The 10,000-nt window shown below is 55.4% G+C and overlaps 2 non-coding genes and 1 pseudogene across 2 annotated transcripts; all 3 read left to right on the forward strand.

The window, feature by feature from the left end:
- The first annotated feature begins 3,703 nt into the window (after positions 1-3,703).
- LOC126443318 (small subunit ribosomal RNA) lies at positions 3,704-5,612 on the forward strand. Its single transcript, XR_007581852.1, has one exon. It is a non-coding gene; the product is annotated as a small subunit ribosomal RNA (ribosomal RNA).
- A 353-nt stretch (positions 5,613-5,965) lies between these two features.
- LOC126443315 (5.8S ribosomal RNA) lies at positions 5,966-6,120 on the forward strand. Its single transcript, XR_007581849.1, has one exon. It is a non-coding gene; the product is annotated as a 5.8S ribosomal RNA (ribosomal RNA).
- A 188-nt stretch (positions 6,121-6,308) lies between these two features.
- LOC126443313 (large subunit ribosomal RNA) overlaps positions 6,309-10,000 on the forward strand; it is a 6,657-nt pseudogene continuing 2,965 nt past the window's right edge.

The following is a 10,000-nucleotide window of genomic DNA, read 5'->3' on the forward strand; positions in this document are numbered from 1 at the left end:
GATAATCACTATCAACGAACCTGCCGCCCCCTCCCCCCCAAAATACACCTTTCCCTACAACGTGTACCTTAACCTAAGCTATATTGTACCTTAACCTAAGCGATATTGTACCTTAACCTAAGGTATATCGTACCTTAACCTAACCTACATTGCGCCTTCACCTAACCTACGTTGTACCTTAACCTAACCTACGTTGTACCTTAACCTAACCTACGTTGTACCTTAACCTAACCTACGTTGTACCTTAACCTAACCTACGTTGTACCTTAACCTAACCTACGTTGTACCTTAACCTAACCTACGTTGTACCTTAACCTAACCTACGTTGTACCTTAACCTAACCTACGTTGTACCTTAACCTAACCTACGTTGTGCCTTAACCTAACCTACGTTGTGCCTTAACCTAACCTACGTTGTGCCTTAACCTAACCTACGTTGTGCCTTAACCTAACCTACGTTGTGCCTTAACCTAACCTACGTTGTGCCTTAACCTAACCTATGTTGTGCCTTAACCTAACCTATGTTGTGCCTTAACCTAACCTATGTTGTGCCTTAACCTAACCTATGTTGTGCCTTAACCTAACCTATGTTGTGCCTTAACCTAACCTATGTTGTGCCTTAACCTAACCTATGTTGTGCCTTAACCTAACCTATGTTGTGCCTTAACCTAACCTATGTTGTGCCTTAACCTAACCTATGTTGTGCCTTAACCTAACCTACGTTGTGCCTTAACCTAACCTACGTTGTGCCTTAACCTAACCTACGTTGTGCCTTAACCTAACCTACGTTGTGCCTTAACCTAACCTACGTTGTGCCTTAACCTAACCTACGTTGTGCCTTAACCTAACCTACGTTGTGCCTTAACCTAACCTACGTTGTGCCTTAACCTAACCTACGTTGTGCCTTAACCTAACCTACGTTGTGCCTTAACCTAACCTACGTTGTGCCTTAACCTAACCTACGTTGTGCCTTAACCTAACCTACGTTGTGCCTTAACCTAACCTATGTTGTGCCTTAACCTAACCTATGTTGTGCCTTAACCTAACCTATGTTGTGCCTTAACCTAACCTATGTTGTGCCTTAACCTAACCTATGTTGTGCCTTAACCTAACCTATGTTGTGCCTTAACCTAACCTATGTTGTGCCTTAACCTAACCTATGTTGTGCCTTAACCTAACCTATGTTGTGCCTTAACCTAACCTATGTTGTGCCTTAACCTAACCTATGTTGTGCCTTAACCTAACCTATGTTGTGCCTTAACCTAACCTACGTTGTGCCTTAACCTAACCTACGTTGTGCCTTAACCTAACCCATATTGTACCTTAACCTAACCCATATTGTACCTTAACCTAACCCATATTGTACCTTAACCTAACCCATATTGTACCTTAACCTAACCCATATTGTACCTTAACGTAACCTAATTTGTGCCTTAACGTAACCTAATTTGTGCCTTAACGTAACCTAATTTGTGCCTTAACGTAACCTAATTTGTGCCTTAACGTAACCTAATTTGTGCCTTAACGTAACCTAATTTGTGCCTTAACGTAACCTAATTTGTGCCTTAACGTAACCTAATTTGTGCCTTAACGTAACCTAATTTGTGCCTTAACGTAACCTAATTTGTGCCTTAACGTAACCTAATTTGTGCCTTAACGTAACCTAATTTGTGCCTTAACGTAACCTAATTTGTGCCTTAACGTAACCTAATTTGTGCCTTAACGTAACCTAATTTGTGCCTTAACGTAACCCATGTTGTGCCTTAACGTAACCCATGTTGTGCCTTAACGTAACCCAATTTGTGCCTTAACGTAACCCATGTTGTGCCTTAACCTAACCTATATTGTGCCTCAACCTAACCTATATTGCGCCTTAACCTGACGCACGTTGTCGCTGAACCTGCTCTGTAATTGTTATGCAACTCGTTAAATTAGTGTAGTGTTGCCTAACCGCAACCCTCGCAATATAGTTCGCTATTCGCACTGCCCGGTCCCCTGTGTATCGCGTCATGTTAAACACCTTGCAGGTGTTGCTGACTTTCCACATGCTCCTGCTATACACTGTAATGTGGATAGCAGCAGGACGTACATGCCCCCCCCCCTTCCCCCCTGCCTTCGCAAGCTGGTCGTTGAGAAGTTTGCATGTTCAATGCCCTTCGCATGCCGACGTACTCAGCCTACGTTGTGGTACGGCCTGTCACCTGTCCGCCGATGTACGCAAAACCCACAAACTGTACTGCACATTGGTCCGTATGTACTGAATGATACATCGTGGCACATGTGTGACCGTACGACGACTGCGCCTAGCAACGGCAGACCATACAGTCCAAATATTGTGCACGCAGCTACGTGTCGTCTCCCTATAAGAGCTGGATTGCAGTGTGGTACGCCATTCAGACGTGTGGGAGGAACGGACGCCCTGGATGGCGATCAGCATGAGCAGTCTGTTGATGTAGTGGAGCGTGTATTCGGACGTAGTCGTCTCTTCTCACACACCGTGATAGCATGTTGCACCGCGTTCCACATCTGCGACATCCTGCAGAGGCCGGCTGACAGTCGTTCGCGCAATGGACACCGCATACGTACGGGGGCTACCTTCCACGTGTTCTCGAGGCGTGCACATGTTGTTGCGTCTATGTGGGCAGACGTAGTGTGTTGTGACACCTGACACAGGCATGCAATACTCGTTGCAAATGGCGATGGACGTCTACGTTTGCTGGTGACGTTACGCAAATGAACAACAGGTAACCCGTTGTGGTGCGGTTGTTCTCGCTAGAGGTGAATCAGTGTTGGCGACGATCGGTCGAGCTATTAACCGGTTGTTTCAGGGATACCCACCATGCCCACGAACGTGAAAGGGGACCCACCATGCCCACGAACGCGAAAGGGGATCTGGGTGTGAGGCGATACGCGGCGGTGGCTGGGTGGGACCGTCCCCGGCCGGTGAGGGGGGGCCGCCCGGCGTGCTGGCAGCGCGGTGCGTGGGCGCACGCGCTACAGCCGGCTGGTGGGGGCGGCCAGTGGCAGGCGCGCCGGCCGACGGACGCGGCAGGCGGCGCAGCTGCGCGCCGGCGCCCCCTGCTCGCGGCGCCTTGCGGCCAAAGTAGGTCCTCGCGGGCCCGGTGCGAAGCGCGGTGGCCATCTGCAGTGTGCTGGTCCGATTGAGGACTGTGTGCGCTGAGGATGCGCCGCCGCCCGGCGCTCGGCGCCGCGACGCCGTCTGCTGCTCGGTCGCCCCAGCGGTTCTCGCAGGTGGTTTGTATCGCAGCTGTGCGGACGTGTTGGCGCGTGCGCTGTGCTGGGAGAGTTCGCTTCGGCACCCAAGTGGGGCTTTTGTCCTTCTGTGGCGCTGGCGTTGGAGCTGCCGGTCACCGTAGGTGGCGCGTGTTGTCTCCCGCCGGCAATGCCACGACAGCACGCTCCCGGGCCTCTGTTGGCAGCGGCAAGCTCAGTTGGGAGCACGGGTGGTCGCACCTAAAGCGTCTACTCGCCTAACTCCGGGCGATTGCGCCTCTCTCGAACCCGACCAAGTACTTAGGACGGCGCTGCGCGCCGCCGGGACCTGAGAGGGTTTCGAGGTGTGTTGTGCAGGGGAGCTCAGCCTCCTCCTGTTTGCAGAATAATTGAGCGGACGCTTGCGTGTTCGCGCGGGCCCCCGGGACACACTCCCGGGCGGCCGGCTGCTCAGCTCTAGTTGACGCAGCTCCCTGGTTGATCCTGCCAGTAGTCATATGCTTGTCTCAAAGATTAAGCCATGCATGTCTCAGTACAAGCCGCATTAAGGTGAAACCGCGAATGGCTCATTAAATCAGTTATGGTTCCTTAGATCGTACCCACGTTACTTGGATAACTGTGGTAATTCTAGAGCTAATACATGCAAACAGAGTCCCGACCAGAGATGGAAGGGACGCTTTTATTAGATCAAAACCAATCGGTCGGCTCGTCCGGTCCGTTTGCCTTGGTGACTCTGAATAACTTTGGGCTGATCGCACGGTCCTCGTACCGGCGACGCATCTTTCAAATGTCTGCCTTATCAACTGTCGATGGTAGGTTCTGCGCCTACCATGGTTGTAACGGGTAACGGGGAATCAGGGTTCGATTCCGGAGAGGGAGCCTGAGAAACGGCTACCACATCCAAGGAAGGCAGCAGGCGCGCAAATTACCCACTCCCGGCACGGGGAGGTAGTGACGAAAAATAACGATACGGGACTCATCCGAGGCCCCGTAATCGGAATGAGTACACTTTAAATCCTTTAACGAGTATCTATTGGAGGGCAAGTCTGGTGCCAGCAGCCGCGGTAATTCCAGCTCCAATAGCGTATATTAAAGTTGTTGCGGTTAAAAAGCTCGTAGTTGGATTTGTGTCCCACGCTGTTGGTTCACCGCCCGTCGGTGTTTAACTGGCATGTATCGTGGGACGTCCTGCCGGTGGGGCGAGCCGAAGGCGTGCGACCGCCTCGTGCGTGCTCGTGCGTCCCGAGGCGGACCCCGTTGAAATCCTACCAGGGTGCTCTTTATTGAGTGTCTCGGTGGGCCGGCACGTTTACTTTGAACAAATTAGAGTGCTTAAAGCAGGCAAGCCCGCCTGAATACTGTGTGCATGGAATAATGGAATAGGACCTCGGTTCTATTTTGTTGGTTTTCGGAACCCGAGGTAATGATTAATAGGGACAGGCGGGGGCATTCGTATTGCGACGTTAGAGGTGAAATTCTTGGATCGTCGCAAGACGAACAGAAGCGAAAGCATTTGCCAAGTATGTTTTCATTAATCAAGAACGAAAGTTAGAGGTTCGAAGGCGATCAGATACCGCCCTAGTTCTAACCATAAACGATGCCAGCCAGCGATCCGCCGCAGTTCCTCCGATGACTCGGCGGGCAGCCTCCGGGAAACCAAAGCTTTTGGGTTCCGGGGGAAGTATGGTTGCAAAGCTGAAACTTAAAGGAATTGACGGAAGGGCACCACCAGGAGTGGAGCCTGCGGCTTAATTTGACTCAACACGGGAAACCTCACCAGGCCCGGACACCGGAAGGATTGACAGATTGATAGCTCTTTCTTGATTCGGTGGGTGGTGGTGCATGGCCGTTCTTAGTTGGTGGAGCGATTTGTCTGGTTAATTCCGATAACGAACGAGACTCTAGCCTGCTAACTAGTCGCGTGACATCCTTCGTGCTGTCAGCGATTACTTTTCTTCTTAGAGGGACAGGCGGCTTCTAGCCGCACGAGATTGAGCAATAACAGGTCTGTGATGCCCTTAGATGTTCTGGGCCGCACGCGCGCTACACTGAAGGAATCAGCGTGTCTTCCTAGGCCGAAAGGTCGGGGTAACCCGCTGAACCTCCTTCGTGCTAGGGATTGGGGCTTGCAATTGTTCCCCATGAACGAGGAATTCCCAGTAAGCGCGAGTCATAAGCTCGCGTTGATTACGTCCCTGCCCTTTGTACACACCGCCCGTCGCTACTACCGATTGAATGATTTAGTGAGGTCTTCGGACTGGTACGCGGCATTGACTCTGTCGTTGCCGATGCTACCGGAAAGATGACCAAACTTGATCATTTAGAGGAAGTAAAAGTCGTAACAAGGTTTCCGTAGGTGAACCTGCGGAAGGATCATTACCGACTAGACTGCATGTCTTTCGATGTGCGTGTCGTGTCGCGCAACACGCAGCTACCTGTACGGCTCGCAGTAGCCGTGCGCCGCGTGCGGAACCACGCGTTCGTCTCAAAACTAACGGCAATGTTGTGTGGTACGAGCGCTGAAGCGCTGGAGCGGCTGGCCTGCGGCACCTGGCGCCTGGCGCCGGTTTTGAATGACTTTCGCCCGACTGCCTGTCCGCTCCGGTGTGGAGCCGTACGACGCCCATCGGCCGTGAGGCCGTTGGACACTGAACGCTGGAACAGGGCCGCCACACGCCTCAGTCCCGCCTATGCAACTGTCTCGAAAGAGATGGTGGAAACTATGAAAAGATCACCCAGGACGGTGGATCACTCGGCTCGTGGGTCGATGAAGAACGCAGCAAATTGCGCGTCGACATGTGAACTGCAGGACACATGAACATCGACGTTTCGAACGCACATTGCGGTCCATGGATTCCGTTCCCGGGCCACGTCTGGCTGAGGGTCGGCTACGTATACTGAAGCGCGCGGCGTTTGCCCCGCTTCGCAGACCTGGGAGTGTCGTGGCCGCCTGTGGGGCCGGCCGCGTCTCCTTAAACGTGCGATGCGCGCCCGTCGCCTGGCGGTTCGCATACCGGTACTTACTCGGTAGCGTGCACAGCCGGCTGGCGGTGTGGCGTGCGACACCTCGTACAACGACCTCAGAGCAGGCGAGACTACCCGCTGAATTTAAGCATATTACTAAGCGGAGGAAAAGAAACTAACAAGGATTCCCCCAGTAGCGGCGAGCGAACAGGGAAGAGTCCAGCACCGAACCCCGCAGGCTGCCGCCTGTCGTGGCATGTGGTGTTTGGGAGGGTCCACTACCCCGACGCCTCGCGCCGAGCCCAAGTCCAACTTGAATGAGGCCACGGCCCGTAGAGGGTGCCAGGCCCGTAGCGGCCGGTGCGAGCGTCGGCGGGACCTCTCCTTCGAGTCGGGTTGCTTGAGAGTGCAGCTCCAAGTGGGTGGTAAACTCCATCTGAGACTAAATATGACCACGAGACCGATAGCGAACAAGTACCGTGAGGGAAAGTTGAAAAGAACTTTGAAGAGAGAGTTCAAAAGTACGTGAAACCGTTCTGGGGTAAACGTGAGAAGTCCGAAAGGTCGAACGGGTGAGATTCACGCCCATCCGGCCACTGGCCTCCGCCCTCGGCAGATGGGGCCGGCCGCCCGCGCGGAGCAATTCGCGGCGGGGTCGTGTCCGGTTGCCTTTCCACTCGCCGCGGGGCGGGGCCGTTCCGGTGTGCGGTGGGCCGCACTTCTCCCCTAGTAGGACGTCGCGACCCGCTGGGTGCCGGCCTACGGCCCGGGTGCGCAGCCTGTCCTTCCGCGGGCCTCGGTTCGCGTCTGTTGGGCAGAGCCCCGGTGTCCTGGCTGGCTGCCCGGCGGTATATCTGGAGGAGTCGATTCGCCCCTTTGGGCGCTCGGGCTCCCGGCAAGCGCGCGCGGTTCTTCCCGGATGACGGACCTACCTGGCCCGGCCCCGGACCCGCGCCGCTGTTGGCTCGGGATGCTCTCGGGCGGAATAATCGCTCCCGTCAGCGGCGCTTCAGCTTTGGACAATTTCACGACCCGTCTTGAAACACGGACCAAGGAGTCTAACATGTGCGCGAGTCATTGGGCTGTACGAAACCTAAAGGCGTAATGAAAGTGAAGGTCTCGCCTTGCGCGGGCCGAGGGAGGATGGGGCTTCCCCGCCCTTCACGGGGCGGCGGCCTCCGCACTCCCGGGGCGTCTCGTCCTCATTGCGAGGTGAGGCGCACCTAGAGCGTACACGTTGGGACCCGAAAGATGGTGAACTATGCCTGGCCAGGACGAAGTCAGGGGAAACCCTGATGGAGGTCCGTAGCGATTCTGACGTGCAAATCGATCGTCGGAGCTGGGTATAGGGGCGAAAGACTAATCGAACCATCTAGTAGCTGGTTCCCTCCGAAGTTTCCCTCAGGATAGCTGGTGCTCGTACGAGTCTCATCCGGTAAAGCGAATGATTAGAGGCCTTGGGGCCGAAACGACCTCAACCTATTCTCAAACTTTAAATGGGTGAGATCTCCGGCTTGCTTGATATGCTGAAGCCGCGAGCAAACGACTCGGATCGGAGTGCCAAGTGGGCCACTTTTGGTAAGCAGAACTGGCGCTGTGGGATGAACCAAACGCCGAGTTAAGGCGCCCGAATCGACGCTCATGGGAAACCATGAAAGGCGTTGGTTGCTTAAGACAGCAGGACGGTGGCCATGGAAGTCGGAATCCGCTAAGGAGTGTGTAACAACTCACCTGCCGAAGCAACTAGCCCTGAAAATGGATGGCGCTGAAGCGTCGTGCCTATACTCGGCCGTCAGTCTGGCAGTTATGGCCGGTCCTTGCGGCCGGCCGCGAAGCCCTGACGAGTAGGAGGGTCGCGGCGGTGGGCGCAGAAGGGTCTGGGCGTGAGCCTGCCTGGAGCCGCCGTCGGTGCAGATCTTGGTGGTAGTAGCAAATACTCCAGCGAGGCCCTGGAGGGCTGACGCGGAGAAGGGTTTCGTGTGAACAGCCGTTGCACACGAGTCAGTCGATCCTAAGCCCTAGGAGAAATCCGATGTTGATGGGGGCCGTCATAGCATGATGCGCTTTGTGCTGGCCCCCGTTGGGCGAAAGGGAATCCGGTTCCTATTCCGGAACCCGGCAGCGGAACCGATACAAGTCGGGCCCCTCTTTTAGAGATGCTCGTCGGGGTAACCCAAAAGGACCCGGAGACGCCGTCGGGAGATCGGGGAAGAGTTTTCTTTTCTGCATGAGCGTTCGAGTTCCCTGGAATCCTCTAGCAGGGAGATAGGGTTTGGAACGCGAAGAGCACCGCAGTTGCGGCGGTGTCCCGATCTTCCCCTCGGACCTTGAAAATCCGGGAGAGGGCCACGTGGAGGTGTCGCGCCGGTTCGTACCCATATCCGCAGCAGGTCTCCAAGGTGAAGAGCCTCTAGTCGATAGAATAATGTAGGTAAGGGAAGTCGGCAAATTGGATCCGTAACTTCGGGATAAGGATTGGCTCTGAGGATCGGGGCGTGTCGGGCTTGGTCGGGAAGTGGGTCAGCGCTAACGTGCCGGGCCTGGGCGAGGTGAGTGCCGTAGGGGTGCCGGTAAGTGCGGGCGTTTAGCGCGGGCGTGGTCTGCTCTCGCCGTTGGTCGGCCTCGTGCTGGCCGGCGGTGCAGGATGCGCGCGCCTGCGCGGCGTTCGCGCCCCGGTGCTTCAACCTGCGTGCAGGATCCGAGCTCGGTCCCGTGCCTTGGCCTCCCACGGATCTTCCTTGCTGCGAGGCCGCGTCCGCCTTAGCGTGCTCCTCCGGGGGCGCGCGGGTGCGCGGATTCTCTTCGGCCGCCATTCAACGATCAACTCAGAACTGGCACGGACTGGGGGAATCCGACTGTCTAATTAAAACAAAGCATTGCGATGGCCCTAGCGGGTGTTGACGCAATGTGATTTCTGCCCAGTGCTCTGAATGTCAACGTGAAGAAATTCAAGCAAGCGCGGGTAAACGGCGGGAGTAACTATGACTCTCTCTTCTCTCCACCACGTGTCAGGTCTCGACCTCCGCGTGGGGAGGGTCTGTCCGATGAGCTGTTGCCATTCTCGAATAGGGTGCCCTTCCGTGACCTCTGGGCTCCCATTTCTGCAGAAGAAGCCACCGCTGCTCTCCCGCCTCGCAATTCTGCTGCAGGTCCTGACGGCCTCACGCCGACACAACTGCGTCGCCTTCCCCGGGAGGTTCTCCTCAAGATCCTTAATTTCCTCCTCCTTTCCCGTTCCCTTCCATCCCGACTCCTTCAGGCCAGAACAACCCTGCTGCCCAAGAAGACCGCCGCAGCATCCCCTGCTGACTTTCGTCCGATCACAGTGTGCTCGGTGCTGACCAGAGCCTTTCACAAGGTTCTGGTTGGCCGCCTGATGCGCTACTGTGTGTTGGACGGTCGCCAGCGGGCTTTCGTCCCTCAGGATGGGATGCTTCATAACACCTTTCTTCTCGATCTGGCGATGACCCAGGCGTGCCGAGCTGCCGGCTCGCTGTACTTGGCATCTCTGGATGTGTCAAAGGCCTTCGACTCGCTTGCCCACGGTGCCCTTGGTCCTGTGCTAAGGGCCCATGGTCTGCCGGTCGAGTTCGTTGACTACATCCAGGGATGCTATGAGGCGGGATCGACGGTTATCTGCGCGGATGGGAAGTCGTCAGATCTAGTGCGGCCTTCGAGGGGTGTCCGGCAGGGTGACCCGCTGTCTCCTATTCTCTTCAACATGTCCATTGACATTCTCTTGTCTCGTCTGCCTGCTCATATTGGTGCACGCATTCTTGGACGGCGGATAAATGCGGCTGCAT

This window comes from Schistocerca serialis, unplaced genomic scaffold (genome assembly GCF_023864345.2).
Source record: "Schistocerca serialis cubense isolate TAMUIC-IGC-003099 unplaced genomic scaffold, iqSchSeri2.2 HiC_scaffold_145, whole genome shotgun sequence".
NCBI lineage: Eukaryota > Metazoa > Arthropoda > Insecta > Orthoptera > Acrididae > Schistocerca > Schistocerca serialis.